This window comes from Apteryx rowi, unplaced genomic scaffold (assembly GCF_003343035.1).
Source record: "Apteryx rowi isolate R43461 unplaced genomic scaffold, aptRow1 scaffold_114, whole genome shotgun sequence".
NCBI classification, from domain to species: domain Eukaryota; kingdom Metazoa; phylum Chordata; class Aves; order Apterygiformes; family Apterygidae; genus Apteryx; species Apteryx rowi.
Window position 1 is genome coordinate 594,797 of NW_020447353.1, and position 16,706 is coordinate 611,502.

At 37.7% G+C, this 16,706-nt stretch overlaps 1 long non-coding RNA gene across 1 annotated transcript; it reads left to right on the top strand.

The window, feature by feature from the left end:
- Positions 1–531: 531 nt before the first annotated feature.
- Positions 532–15,897, top strand: LOC112972551. Its single transcript, XR_003255712.1, has 4 exons — positions 532–602; positions 7,555–7,603; positions 8,313–8,452; positions 15,803–15,897. It is a non-coding gene; the product is annotated as an uncharacterized LOC112972551 (long non-coding RNA).
- Positions 15,898–16,706: the final 809 nt, after the last annotated feature.

Sequence of the window (16,706 nt, forward strand, 5' to 3'; positions counted from 1 at the left end):
GACGGGTGTTTGCATCAAAGAGAAAAAAACAGGGTTTATTTTGTAAGCTTTTTCCATATTTTATACATTTATATACAGCATGTATTTGTCTCCCCCTCCACCATTATCAGCTGTTATACTTATAATCTCTAACATTTTTATCCTTTTGAAATCCCTGTGAGATAAGGCAGTGCCTTCTTCCATTTAATAGTGGTGTCTATATGTGGGTGTGGGTGTGCTGGTATGTGTGGGGGAAGCATCAGAGGAGCACACAGTGGCTTAACTCAAGTTCCCTACAAAACCTGTGGGAAAGCAGGGGATGAAACGTAAACCTGAGCTAGCATCCCAGAAGTGAACTGTTCTGCCTCCTCTCCCATCACACTGATGCAATTTACTGATTCTCTCTGTATCCTGTGTGTGCCAAAGGAGACTTTATTTGTGCTGTCATACAATGTTATTAACAGTTACATAAAATCAGGCGCATATCTGATAAGGTTTGACTGCTTGTTTCTCAGGCCATTTCCTGCTTCTCACTAGTTTTCTTGATTCTTTCTGCAGCCTCCAGTAGCGTGTGAATGCTGTGAATGACTTCTCCTGGAAGACCTCAAGCATCTTGCCATAGGGTAAGTCCAACAACACCTTCTCTTTTCTCTACAATACTGACAAAATATGAAAGCTGTTGACCTATACAAAGTTTCTGGAGTACTAACATTGCATTTTCAGCCATGGCATCTGTGTTCTTGGATCAGAGGAGTAGCATACCACCATACTCAGTTGCAATTATAGCCAGATTTATTCTAGCAGAAAGCTAACTCATTGAGCAGAAAGGCATCACAGATTTTGCCACAACGTAACCGCTAGTAGAAGTACATAATTTGTTCAGGTCCCAGCCATCAGGGAGGATTGCTGGGAAAAGACTTTGTACCCATTTTCCGGACAGATTATCCTACACAGAAAAGCATGCTGTAGATAATGCCAGCTAAATTTACATATCCTGACTTAACTATGGATGAAACCCCTCATTCCCTTTCTATAAAGGAAGGATAATTAGCTGAATAACTCAAACAGGCTTTGGCTAACTTGATTTTCTTCAGGTGGGCATTCAATTCCATCATGGGTCAGTTGCCCATGTGGTTACACTGTGTGCATCTGATTCTGTACATAACAATTTCCTCAATCCAAAAAGAGAAAAAAAATTCAATTTCAATATTAGTTGAGAGGAAGTGGAGGCTGTATCTCAAAAGTAAAAGACAGCTATAGGGTAGCACCTGTGAGCTGCAAAGTTACCAGTTCAAGATGATAATGCTCTTTCCAACTATGGAACTTGACTCAGTGGAGCTTGTGAAACACTTTGATTTCAGTGTAATGTTCTTGAGAGTATGTTCCTCTTCTAGATCACAGACTCCAGACTTCCAGCAGGGAAGGGTGATTTTTCTAATTCTATTTTAGTATTTGAAAGTGTCTAAAAAGAAGTTGATGGCATGGGCAGATTATCATCACCATCATTTTGCTACTGATTTTTTTTTTAAATACATATTGCAGGTATGGGATTGTTCCTTTGCTCTGTATAGGTTCTACCACAAAAAGACCTAGTCAAAATAGGGACTTCTGAGTGCTATGGTCATAAAAATCATAGATAAATAATACAATCCTAACATCCCAATAAGAAATTTTTTTTAATTATACAAGTCAATATAAATCTTTCTTAGTGCAAAGTTAAAAATAATTTACTCCCTGAAATTTCTTCTCAACTGTTTTTTTCTGAACCCAAATGAGATGTCTAAATTTTTTTGAATCAAAATAGTTAAAGTGACATAAAAATGTCTTAGTTTTTAATTTCACATTTTTTCTTTGTTTTTTTTTTGCATTCATTCCTTTTGATGAAAAAAAAAGGGGGGGGACTCATTCTGTTTCCCATGAAATAGAAAATCTGGTGTCTGCCCTGTTTTACTCCCATGGGAATAGCATAACAGATGTACAAAAAGGACTAATGTTATATAACAGATAAGCTTAACCAGCACTAGACTATTAAACTGTTCAGTAACTACTCCCATCTTCACCATTTTTTGTCATATACCAGATATATGAGCCTGAAATGTGTGCTATCAATCTAAGTAGCTTTGAATAGGGCGTTTCAGAATGCTGAAGCACAATATGGCAGTGATATGTATCTGTGTCAAAAGTTTGATATTAGGAAACTGGACAGTATTTGAGTTATTATGTGTTGATGCATAAAGGTATTATTTTGTACTGGAAACTAGATATTTGGGAAGATTGCCAGGATGTCCTTATTGATTAATGCCAAAGAACACAGAAAAAAGACTAAGGCCATGCAGACTCAACCAATTTAATTTTGCCATAGAAATAAAGAGGTAAATTCTGTAAGTGCGGTGCACTCTGACTAACTCCACTGGATAAATAATGCATAACTCATAAGCAGCCTGTTAAGTAGCTATAGTGCAGCTAAATATGTGTATGTGCTTATTCTCAATTTTGTGAGCAGAAAAAAAAAAAGAAACATAGATTTAGGCCTGTTTTTTCCCTCTCTCATCACTTAAATTAATGTTGCCTTGGCAGGGGGAGGGGAGAAGGCAGATTAGGATTTCAGAGACTAGGATTTCAGAAATATGGAAAGGTGCTTGATACTTTTGGAGCAGGGGGATTTATCTGCACAAGCAGAGCTCCTTTCCTCCGCCTTGTTGCAGCTCTGCAGTTTGTACCTGCAGAAGGTGGTTTGCCCCCTCTGTTCTGATGGGCTAGTTGTTCCTCAGCACTGGCCAGGCCAGAGCAGAAATGGTTCCTGGGGGTCTAGAGAACTTCACACGAGCAGAAGGGAGGTCTTTCCRGGTGAGGGGGAAGAAGTTGTTAAATCCACTGCTAGTCACAGGTGAATTATTGACTGATCTGAAAAATGTGATTCACCCTTTATCTAGCGAACAGCCATGGCGTGAACATTGTAGAAGTCCCTCCTTTGACCTTGACATTAAATTGTGGAAGATTTTTTTACCTCTCCACCTAGCTAACTTTCCAGTCTCCTGATGAGTTGAGAAGGCTGCCAATGTGCACCAATTGTTTTTTTTTTTTTGTGAAAAAGAAATAACTTGGGAACATTAAATCAGTAAGTAAAATCTAGGGCAGTGCACCAACAAGCCACCATTTGGTAAAAGCCCCATTTTCCCCTCTGATCTGAGGACTATTCAAAATAGCTATAACATAAAAAGCCTTGTTACATATTGTCAGCGACATGAGCTAGCCTCTTTTGCTGACTTTGACTGTAAGAGGCCCTTGGAAGAAATAACTGCAGTAAAACTCTGTAGCTTCCACATCAGCTCTGTCTCCCTCCTTAGAAGTTGACTTCTAGTCCACAAAGCAAAATTCCCTCTCTTAAGGATGCACATGCTTCCACCTTGGCTCGTAGATAGATAGTGCTCATAAAGCTGAAAGACAGATGAACAGATATTTTTTCTTAAATATCTCTGGTCACTTGATGTCTCAGCTCCTGTAGATGAAGCTAGTTTGAGTCTGCAAGTTATTTCCTGTAAAGCAAGAGGTAGGTTAGGTCACTGCCTGAAGTCTGTCATGAAAATTGAAGCTGAGCCAACAAGCAACCTTCACAGTGTTCCCGTCCTGGGAAAGTAAAACATGTCAGCGGAGGAGTTTAACAGATTTGTTGTCACGAATATCATTTTGAAACAGAAGGCAAGCTTGTCTCAGTGCAATTCTGGAGTCCCACAATTAGTGCTACTACTCAGCCAGCACGGATGCTTTACCCTTGCTTTACCGCAGCATCTGAATGCAAGGCTGGTACAATGGGCACTTGGCTAAAAGAACAGCTTGCCTGGCTTTGGGTAGGGCTGTTTACGTGGTGCCGGCAGCACACAGACTATTTACACTGATGTAGCTATGACCCATGGAAAAGGTCATAGACTTATATCAGGAATCTGCTCTCTCCAGGTACCACTCCACAGCTCCTGTCTGCCTTCTTCATATGCTTACGTTGTGTCTCCTTCTATAACAGCATCAGGCTTCACTCTCTTTGCAGTAATTTTACTCCCTGCTCTCACCACTTTTGCTCTGCTTGCTCTGCTCCCAGAGGTCTATGTTGCTTTCTTTTTCCTGCTACCTAGGGCTTTGCTACATGGTTAGAGTTTTCAGTGGAAAGTGTTGGCTGTGGTCATGTTGGCTGCTAATTATTTCTTTTTTTCAAAATAAAATATTAATATGATGGGTTTATAAAACTAATAATTACCGGTGAGAAGTGAACCCAAAAGGCAATTATTTACTGCATAAAGAACTTTTTAATTTAATTGAGTTGGTACATTACATATCTAGGTCATATAATTCCAGTACCACAGAAAGCAGTGAGGGATGTTAGAAAAGCTTAAGCAGGAATTTGAGGGGAAGTCAGAAGGGTGGGAGCCAAACTCAAGAGAGTAGCAGAAGTCAGGGAAGCCTGGGGGCCTGTGGTGGGGGCAAAAGACTGAGAAGGGAATTAAATGGTACAGCAGTATAAAGGAATAAACAAAATGTGCTTACCTAGAGGCTGGAAAAAAGAAAGTACAGCAAGTGAAAGAGGAAATGTGGGGAGGGAGGAAACCTGCTGTATCTTACATTTCCCATTTGGTGATGTTCCTAGCTATGGGCATAGGTCTGGAAGAGACGTTCAGGTCACTGGTTTCCTACCCAGCATATGGCAGTTGTTTCATGAAACTGTCTTCTTGTTGCTCTTCCAAAATTTGCTTTGTTCTTTAATTCCACCAGAGCGATTGCTTCAAATCAGAAACTAGCAGATTAGTTCTCAACAAGTTAATGACGTATATAGTGAAAAGTACATGTAAATGGCCTCATCCCTGTGAAACAGGTCCTAGTGATCCATCTTCCCGGAATCCTTTTCATCATGTGGTCAATTATATTCCATTCAGTAGGCCAGTAGCGATACTCATTCTCACTGTTCTTGCAAGAGATGCACTATACAGCGAAAATAATTATGACTGTGCCATAAAAAAGACAGCATGGGGGAAGCATATAAAAGTAATGCTCAAAGATTCACAGTTAGTAACAGCAATAAATATATGTAAAATGACAGAATTATTTGAAAGCTCTTATTCCTGTTAAAAGGAATCAATCAAGCCTAAAGCATTAATAATCTATATATTAGAAGAATGCCATTTTTGTTTTTCATATGAAAATGTGATATGTATATACATGTTCTTTTCCTAATACCTCTTGATTATTAAGAAGCCAGATTCTGAAATCCTTAACTCAGTTTTTATTCGCTCCTCACTCAGACAAAACTCAATCAAGATCTTCAGTCCAGGCCTGCCCCCAGCATGCTAAATGAACTGTGTCATGTTTTACTGCCATCAGATTATAATAAAAAGTTATCACTGTAAAATGTAATGAGGTAAAGGGCAGTTTATGCCAAATGATTTAATAATACTTTGTGCTTATATTGTGCCTCTCAAGGAAGGATCCCAAAATGCTTTAAAGATAGTGAATGCATTTTAAGAACTAGTCTGTAATGAAGTAAATTAATGTTTATTGCAGCTTTCCTGATAAAAAGGCACTGCCAGATTAGATGGACAAAAGAGGAATCTGTTAAGCCAAGGGAACTAAGGCTCTCAGGCATTTCTTCATGTCCTGCAGATCTGTTTCAGCATGGGCACGTGCTTAAGGGCTCAGATCTCCTGACTCCCAGTTTTTCCCAGCCTTGATTGGGAAGCTATTTTGTCTTAGATGCAGAATTTTCTCTGTCCCTCATATGCTTTCAAAGTTCACATTCAACTGGGAGTATTGCTAATTTTGTTTTTTAATGTTCAAATAGGAAGTGGCCTCGATTTTCAGATTCCTTATTCAGTGCACAGAACCTCATAGGATCTTCAGGCTTCAACAGTAGGGCCTCCAGGATTATTACCAAGCTGAATGAATTCTTGACACTGTTATACAGAGAACAAAAATCATTTCTAGCAATGGAAGCTAACCAGCCACTTAGGTTGGAGTCACGTCTGCCTCTTTTTCAGAACTATCAAGCTGCTTTTACTGTATTTCAGCAACTTAATATCAAATAAAAATAATACAAAAGGAATCGTGACAGAGGTAGTGAGTTATTTCTGCCATGACTTGTTGATTCCTTATTATTTTTTATTGTTCTTTAAGCAGAAGACAAAAATATCTGAGTCAGGAGCCTTGTGCTTGCGGTGGAAATGTTCAAAATGTAATCATAAAATTCTATTATGCTGTCATTGCCTTTTCAGACCTTCTAGTCACAGGAGCTTTCTTACCTTCAGAGATCAGAGATCACAGCCTGCTGCAGCCACAGACTCACAATGAATGAAAGAAGCGTTAGTATTTGTTGAAGGCTAAAGCCAGAGCTTTGGTTTATTATACATTACAGCAAGGTGCTTTAGGTGCACAGTTGTACTAGTAATAAGAAACCATCAGAGATGTGGTATCAGTTCTGAGTAATACAGAGATAGCAGGCCCTACACAGTGTGTTTGAGATGGAAAAGATCTACTATTTCAGAGAATCTGTATCCCTGCTACGGTGAGATAATATATCTTTCTGCCTAATCTTTTGTGGTGTCAACTTTCATTAAGGTGATTGTTAGTCTCTTCGACTCCCACTCAGTCATTCTCATGGCTTCATCTGACCTCTGGTCTCCGCGAGGCCTCCCATCCCACACTGATAGATTCCTTATGTACCGGAGCCTTTCCTGAGAGCGGCCTCTTCGCAGATGTCTCACAAACAATGCTAGCTTTTGTCTGACCATCAAAGCACAACATCTCATCTGGTGTCGCCCACCCATCCATCTCTTCCATGGCCTCCAGTCACTACTCGGCTGTGACTTCTTTGCGCTCTTTTCCTTTTGGTCCTAACTTTCTTCACCTCCAGGTATTCCGCGGTTAATTTCTCACATCTCTTCCTCTCCCTCCCTCCTGCCCTTTACTGAATTTCTTGCAGCAGTCTGTCTTTCCTACTCACCCCAGGCTATGACACGCTCACAACTTTGTTTCCTCTGTTATCTGCTCCTGAACATCTCCAGGGAAAATATATTTAGCCTGTCTTCCTTCTGTGTCACCATCTTTTGCGCAAAACAGTTTAACTTCTAGCTTGCTGACTACCACGTCCACAACCAATGGCATCTGTTTGTCTCTACATGTTTCTTAGATCAGCTACAGTGAAAATCATGTCAATGTGTGAATATATTATATAAATTGCTGTGCAGAAGACCAAAGGTGATTTGCTGACTGGTAAAGACAATATTTTGTTGAGTAATAAGATGTAAACGATACAATTCGTGATAAATCTACCTTCATGTTAAGTAAAGATTGTCCCTTGTCAAATGCAAAGATCTTTAGAAGCAAAATCTAAAATCATAGCCCTCATTTTCCTGATGCTGTTGTTACAGTTTGGTTAAAAAATTGCCATCATGTTTTTCATGCACTGTGGTTATTTTATGACAATAGCAGCCATTTAACGTAAAAATAATATTTTAAATTCCCTGCAACAGTTGAAAGCATTTTACTGTCAGGCAGGAACTGATATGAATTTCTATTCTGTCTGTTTCCTGAAAGGAACCTTCCAGTCCCAGAGTGACCCCTTTGGTAGCTATTCTCAGTACTGGTGAGTCATTCATTAGAGCTTTTGAGTCATAGATGGTATCAGTTTCATATAGGCATCAGAATCACAACTGTACTTGCTATGTAAGAAATGAAAGTAGCAGTGGGAGATAAATTACTTCAGCAAAACTTCCCTATTTTCTTGCTTTTCCACATCCTAATTTCATATCTTATGGAGCCTGTGGACATTCATTATTGAAATGTATCGTGGCACCTGCAAACTTTATTTTGATCAACTTGATAGGAAAAAAATCAAATTTATTGGRCTTTGTTATGCTGTAGCTGGAACAGATGTCTCTAGGCAAAGGATATTTTAGAATGACATTGAATGAGACTTTATTCCTCTGAGAGATTATAATGAATAGTCAAAGGGATAAGTGCAGTGCACTTTTTGGTACAACTAGTCATAGGACAGAGTTCATCTCTCTTGTGCCAGAGTCATGAAAGAGATTAAGGTAAATCTACTTAATAGAAAATTTTAATGAATGGGTGGATGGCATTTTTATTCATTTCAGTATTCATTTATTGATTTACCTGCAAGTTTTGTCACATTCTACTTTTGTTTACAGTGAAATGAATAGAAAATTTTCAGTATAAGAGGAATAAAATGTAAAAATTCTCTTCTGGAGATGAATTTTGCTGTTCATTAATGTCAACCTCATTTCACATCCAGTGTCTGCCACCTTTAATAATGTCGTCATTTGCTTTTTTAGGATGAAAAATTCTTTTTCCCCTCTCTCCCCTCCTTGTTCATCTAAGTAACAGAGAAATACCTACACTGAATGATGAATCTTCTACAAGTCTTAGAGACATCAGCTTCAGTATATGCAAATAAAGATTCTGTTTTTAAAAGGTATAATTTTAATTTTAAAAAGATAAGCTATTGGGGGTATAAAAAAAGATCAAAGTACGTGATTACTGCAGATCTGCATTAATTGAACACAACACCGGCTGATGGACAGGTGCTGCTATGGTTTCTGGTGCACGGTCATTCTTGGCCGCTCCCTCTTTGCTGGGGTTGCAGGTGGTTGTGGTTTGAAAGGGGCTGTGGGAACAGGACCGAAATAAAGTGTTATTTTAGCGGGTAGTGCTCTCTGTAGCCTGCTTGCAGTAACATACTTGTTATTGTATCTAGGTTTCAGCTATGCTTGGAATTTTCCAAAGAACATTTTCTCCAGGAAAGTGAAGTTTCTATAAAATCAAAATAGTCTAGAAAATGTTGGGTTTATATCAATTTTTTTATTTTTCCACTGGGGAAAATTGACATGAAATATTCTGTCCATGCTGGTTTGTTCAAGGTGAATCAGAATTCTTGAACTGTCCAAATTAGTTTAACAAAATACTAAACTAGATATTTGTGTTGTAGCACATTCCCAGTGGAAGTAAACGTTCTGACCCACATTCTTCATGATGAGCAGGGAATTATGTTTTCCAGAAGCTTTTGCAACAGCTTTCACTCCAGCTAAGATAAATAGTATATAGGAATTGCATGTCTCCTGCTGCATTGGCTTCCAGAACTACAGGGAAATACAGTTTAATGTCGAAATTCTGAAAGATTTTTGGATTATTTCAACAGAACAAAACTTGGGGGAAAGTTTAATAATTTCTTTTCATCAGAAATGTCAAAATGAAATGTTCCTGTAAATTCAAATGTGATTATTCTCTCTCTCTCTATATATATACATATATATGTGTGTGTGTTTGTGTGTGTGTACACACATATATATATGTATATATACATATATAATTTTCTTTCTACAGAAGTGCTGAAATATAAACAACTTAGCACCATTTGCAGGGGGGAAAAATGCTGAAATGTTAGGATTACTGGTGGGATGGAAATTCTATATTTTTTCAGCCATATCAAAATGTTTCTGGAGTTCTGAATAATAACTTCTTGACTTGTTATTTCAGACACTTCTTCTGTAAGAATATCAATATTGGCACAAGGAGGTGATGCAGTAAAAATGGTTAAAATGCTTAATAAGACATTTATTTAGGTGACAAGATTTTGGGGGCACTGATTTATGTCTTCCTTTTGGTACCTTCTTGACATTGTTTATAAACTCAAAGCAAATTCCATATAGTTGGGAACTTGAGAACCTTATTTTCTCTCAGGGTCTCCTTACCTCACTGAACACCTCTACAGTAGTTTATGAAACTTGAGTGATTTTAAAAACATTTACAAGCCTATTACAATTCTAACAATGATGTTCCTATTTTTCAGAGTAAAAAAAAAAAAAGATCCTAGGACTGTGAAAAATGTATTGAGAAGACAAGTTACTACTGAATATTTATTTTTACAGTTTTCACCTCCAAATACTGTTTTTAGTTATAAAGAAGCAGCACTGCTTAGTAAATAAAGCAGCTATTCTAAAATATGTCCATCTTTCACTTCTGCATTGCTTTCAGGAGTAGCTGCTTCACTGAAGTTTGAACAAAGATAAATCATTAATTTAAAGACTGGACCTCTAGACTGTGAAATGATCTTTCTTACTAGATCCTCAGAATAAATTTTCCCCAGCCTAAAGTATGTTTTCAGAAAACATAAGCAACCTCTCCTAGTTAAATCAGAACTGTGACATTGCACTGACTGGATCAAGGCTGGTTTGAAGAGAAACAAAGGTTTAAATGGACACCTGATACACACTACACTATGAAAAAGCAGTACGTCCTTGAAAATAAGGAGCAGTAGCTTGTTTGTATGCCAGGTTTAGTCTCTTTATGGACTTCAGTACGAGCTGCACTCAACCATGTGCAAGCAAAGTTGAATGGAGCTGTTCAGAGGAGATTTAACCCAGCTAATTGAAAACTGGAAACTGAAGAAGAAGCTGGGTTTGCACAAGAGGGGACAAATTCTACCTTGACCAGCTCACATACAACCCTTTTGAGGTTAAACAGCTACTGATTCAAACCATGTCTCATTGAAATTGATGCAGAACTTCTCTGTCCCATAAGGAACTATTGACTTTTATTCCAAAAATGCATATTTTAGCGCTGATCCAAAAAAACACTGTAGTGAATGAGAGCTTTTCCACTGATTACAAAGGGCTTGAATCAGAATTCAAATGAAAATTTCTGCATGACAAACGTTGGCTCCAGTTTTCTGTCCCATGCACAGAAAGGATCAAGAAGGTTGATCTTGTTTCCTCTCTGAGAAAGAATTTTAATTAATTAACTAGAGTTTTAAAATATGATACTGCTGTATAAATGAGTTGTTCAGACTTATCATGATGCAAAAAGCAACAACCAGTGTCACTAACAGGTGCTGGGGGTAGGCGAGATGAAGCAAAGAAAATGTAACATTGGTGCTAAGCAAAACTTTACCTTTCTCAGTTGTGGTGAAAACCGCCAGATTAGGCATTATTTGATGAATATTCCTAAGCAAGTGGAGGTGTGGAGGTATTTTTAGTGAGATGAAAGAGGCAGGAAGAAGATCTTAGTTCTAGCTTTTCTAAAACACACGCGCACGCGCCCACACACACACACACACACACACTAATGGATAGTGAATCCACCTATTCAGTAACAGAAAAGATATCCCCAAACCATTCTGCAAACATGCCTGCTTTTCTGCCAATTTGTTATTACTAAGTAATCTTGTAACCCACCCATCTGGCTTAACTTGATGACAGAGAATCAAATAATCTAGAAGTTTAGAACTATTAACTAAGCTTTAATCACTCAGCCTTTTGAAACTCTATCAGGATTTAAAAGAATATACAATTACACTGAACAAACAATAGAACTTACTTGATGAGACGATGAGCACAGATTTCATGTAAAGAAACAAATTTTGTAACCTATTAGATATTCATTATTATCAACATATTCAGAAAACCATTAAAATCTTAGCCTGTATTTGCCTTCATTCTACATAATTTAAAGTCCAATCTTCACTCACTCTATAGGAGGTCACAAGATGCTCTGAAGAAAAGAGAAAGGTCTGCTTTTAAAATTCCTGTAATTCCTAAACTAATTAAGGAAAAAAAAAAGTAAAAAGAAGAGGGTAAATAGTTGAAAACATTTTTTATTTGTTAACACATAAAAATATTGAAATCAAAGTGAGCCGGTCTTAAAGCATATCATCTCAATCATCTCTGCCTCTGCTGGAAGTGATCCTGGCTATAGAGTGTAAGATATTCCCTTCTTTGTTGGTAAATTTATCTTAGACTAAAAGTCACATTTATTATGACAGAGATACCTGAGATACCACAGGTAAAGTTATGGCAGAAGTTTTCAGTTAAACAGGTGTTTCAAATCTATGTCTTGTTTAAAAAGAAAGTGGGAGGGAGGAAAAGAAAAAAAAATCCTCTACAACATTGCACTTGAGTATTCTTTGCTTTTTCTCCCAGTTTGGAAAAGGACAAGTTAATATAGGCCTTCACCCGCTCTTTAAGATGGTATCACTTTTATCTAGGTAAGGCTTATCTGTATTACAGTTTGTTACTTCTTTTGATGGAACTGAAGAGAAATTGGTAGGTCTGCCCCATGTCAAGGCCAAACTGGGGGTCATGCTTGCCCTGTGCAGGGGGTAGGGAGTCCCTGCCTATCATCTGAACTTGCTATGAGATGAGGGAGGGCTGAGCCCCACCAGCAAGCCAGGACACACATGTGAGTGACAGATACCTCCTGAGAGGAGACACGGCACTGCTTTCACATGGCCGTCTTGCTTGGGTGATTCGGGTTACACTTCTATATAGCATTGTGCTGCACTGCGTGAGCATATTAAGATTTCGGGCTCTCACCTGAGCAATCCAGTATTTTTGTTAGGGAAACCTCACTCATGCCAACAGGAAAGAAAAAGAACATTTCTATCATCAACTCCCTCTCACTCAAAAGGAAAACTTCTTGAATTCCAGAAAGGAGACCAGGTACTTATGTTAGGCAGATCTACTGACTCTGGCTTTTATTTTCATGCACTTAGCCACTTATACTAAATAAATCCATGCTTGCCTTCTAAGCCAGAGACATTCAAGTATGAACTGCTGTCGTATTTTATAAATAAGCTAAAAAAAAAGGTCAGGGATTGCCTCAGGAACAGAACCTAGGACCTCATGCAATAAGTTTTAATCTTAACAAATTATCCACATGGCCTCTCAGATTGAATATGTTTTTCAAAGTGAATCTCTCACTACTAACACACACTTTTATTCTGCAGTCAAGAGTAACATCCAAGACTCCTAATCTTTAGCATATACATGACTGACAATTAATAAGAATTTATGTGATCCAGGGTGATCATGTGTGTCAAGAACTCTTCTCACAACTGAGTTTGTTAGAATAGAAGGCCTCCAGTATTCAGATACACTTAATCTGTGAATAAGAATGTCATAATTGCATGGATACAGGATTTCTTCTTTTTAATTTAATTTTATTCTACTTTATGTTATTTGATATTGGTGATGTTATGATAAATTATCCCAGAACACATAGTTCAGATGCAAGAACCATTATAGTCCAAAAGTTACCAAAATGTCAGACTTAAATTCCATCTCCTTTCCTTGGCCTGGGAACTTGCTGACTGATGTTGACTAAATATGTGAAAAAAGAGGGAGAAAAAAAAGAAAATGTTTAGTGACATTAAAGGGTGCACCGAGGACATCCTGTAAACTCAAAATCTGAGAAATGAGACGTTAAGGGAGGTTTCCTGCATTCCTTATCACTTTCTCATTGCCTGAAACGTTGTCAGTAGCCTTCCCCAAAACCACATGAGCTTTCCACTTTCATCTCCAACAAGCAGCAACATGAAGCATGTATTCCAGCTCACAGCCTGGTTTATACACTTTGCCAGGGTCTCAGGCTTGCTAAGGCATAACACTTCCCAAGTGCATAGAATAAGTGTGAGTCAGAGAGACCCATCTGTTGATATAAAGAGCATCTGAGGTCAACCTTAAGGCTGTGGAGTGTGAGTTTGAAGAAGTTCTTGTTTATACTACTAGGAGGTTTCCAGTAAAATATATAAATCCCATATCCAGTCCATTTGCTGGTACACATTTACTAACTGCAATATAGCTTCTGGAGCAATGTTCATTTTTAAATAACCTGAATCTGTTCTTTTTTCTTTTCCGAATTCACTAATTCACTTTTAAATATTACTGGCACCACATGAAGCGGTAGAGGCAAATGAGACAATGGGTATGCCTGACAAAACCAGCTATAGATAGGACGCAGGGAGAATAACTGCAGAAGTGACGATTTGGCTAAAACAAAAAATAGATCAGAGGCGGTCTGAGCAATTCAAACAAGTAAAAGTGTCAAAAGGCATTGAAAGTTAAATATCAGTATAACATCTGTTGCTATTTTGGTATATCTATATATCTCAGCATATACATATATATGTATATGGTATATATAGCTGGGTATATACATATCTGGGAAAATCAATATTCTTTTAGCAGGTATTGAAATACTTACTACTAGGATGAACAGCATGCCAGGCTACCTCAAGCTTTAAAACTATTAGACAATTATTGCAATACATAACAAACTTGAGAGCTGTAGTTAAAACCCTCAGTAAAACACATCTGTATCCACATGATATAGGAAGGAACAGATTTTCTATTCCTTTTTGTCATACATAGTTGCTGAAGGTTCAGTCCTGGAGGCGGTGAATACTTCGGTTGAAGAGAAACATTCTTATAAAGCTTTTGATGAGTACTAGTGTAAAAATAGGACAAACATTGAGAGTATTAACTGTTTTGTAAAACAAACAAACAAAACAAAACTACCAAATTATAGTACTGTAGTAGTAATACAAAAGGACTGAAAAGCAATAAGGTTGACCAGAGATGGAGAATGGCTTCTATGTGGAGGGAGACTGAACTGAGTATACTGCTTCAACTTGCAAAAGTCAACTTAGAAGAATATGAAAGTTGCACAGACTTATGAATAGTGTGGGGAACAGGGAAGACTCATTGGATTTCTTGCAGTACAGGAACTCAGGGGGACACACAATGAAGTTATCAGGTAGCGAGTTCAAAATAAACAGAAGGAAATACTTTTCCATATTGTTGCATAACTGAACTGTGAGATCATTTCCATGAGATGCTGTGGATGCCAAAAGTATAAATGGATTGAAACAGGGTTTAGAGAAATTCATGGGAATACAGACTCCCAGATGCAACTTCTGTCTCAGGAAATGTTTAAACTGATCACTGCTGGAGCTGAGGATAGACGAAGGGTATGATGCCTTATACATGCCTTGTTTCTTTCACTTTTTCCTACATTTTCACTAATGGCCAGAGCGTCTCTCAGATTCTTCCCATTGTGGAAGGAGGAAGTGTTGTAACTAGGAAGAATGAAAGATACTGTCTTGTAATTGGAGATATTTTGAAATGAACTCTGAATGTTCATATTCACAGAATGTAGAGAAGATGCAGTTTGCACATAGAAAAGAACTCTGAAATTAAGCGATTTTTTTTTCTTTTCAGCAGTTGAATAAAAAAGCTGAATTTTGCCCAGGTTGGCTGCAGGATTTTCCCTTAGCAGTGTCATGGGAGCACTCTTGCTCCCCTCCATAGCCTGATGAGCAAAATGTTCATGGCCACTCAATGTAGGGACACAGTGGGGCCGAATGTCCTTCGGTGGGTACAGTTGCAAGAAAATTCCTTTATCCTATGACAGGGAATGTGAGAAAAATAAAAAAAAAATTTGAAGAAGAATGGCCATTTCATGATAAGAAGAATTACTCCTAACATTAGCCATTAAAAATTAAGTGCCTAGTCCAAGTGCTTAGTCACTGCCTAGAGGGAATTGTCATTTGGGCTGCTTCTTGTAGTTGATAAAGAAACAGAAGTGTCAAGGATAGACAGGGTGATTCAATTCTCTCTCTTTTTTTTCTCCATTTATTATAGAAAGTTCATAAATAACTAGTTTAGAACAATTACAATATTTTATATAGATAAAGTTAGACGAGGTAAATGCTACCTGTAGGGTACAAACTCCCTAGTGAAATCCCTTGTCAATGCAAGGGGAATTTTGTCACTGAATTTCTGTGACAAATCCCAGAGCCGGCTCATTCCCTACTCATTTTGAAAAGTCTCATTTTGTTTTCTTAAAAATGTTATTTTCTTTCTGAGGTAAATTATGTTGTAGTCAAAAATAGTGGATTTCCAGCCCTATAAAGTCTTTTATTAATTCATGAACTAGATGCAAAATAAACAGCAGCAATTTACTTCTTTTCCTGTTATTGCTTTTTCAGGGTCTCTTTGTGTACACACCATCATCATCCTAATAGCTCCTCGGTCAGTGTGCTGCATCTCTGCATTTGCATAAAAGCTGAGGCTGACAATAAAGTTTCCAGTTAGTGCCAAATGAGTCGGTGTTTTTTGTAATGTTAAACACTTCTCCAGTGCGCTGAGACCACGCATCTCATTTCATGTGGGATAGTGAACAATTAACATCTTTCAGCCACTTAGCCACCAGAACTGAATAGGAAGTGACAACTTAGAGTCTCACCATGAGCGAGCCATGATCTACTCAGCCCCCTGTATATGCATTTTTAACATGACTGAATGTAATTATAACAGAGCATTTTCCATGAGAAGAAAATATTTAGTGTTCCACAGCATGCCTCAATTACAAATCTGGTACTGAGTGGGGTATTTCTTTCTTGAAGTAATATCTTATACCCAGTATAGTTATAATATTAGACAACATTTTAACAACATTTAACATTTCAAATAGACAATAACTCAAAAAAGCTACTGAAAATTATTATTTAGTATAAAAACCGATGATAGGTGAAATCTCAGCTTACATGCTATTTAATATAGGAAGTTATCACATAAATCCATTCAGTATAGGAAGGAGAGTGTATTCTTTGTGTTTTTAACCTCTGTCATACAGTTTCTATATAATGGTGCTAGGATAAAGTTTCCCTGAAAGGCTTTCCAGAAATCTGGAGAGAGTGTTACAAAGCTATAATCTTGAATAATACCTATTGACATTTTATGAACTCCAGAAGGTAAACAAAATTATGTGCTTGTGAAAAAGCCAGTAAGACTAATTTCTACATTTGCCTGTGAAATGTCCACGTCCCTTTGCTACATTGTCCCCTCATCAGATGGCAAGATATTGCTAGAGCACAGACCGGTGGCATTTTT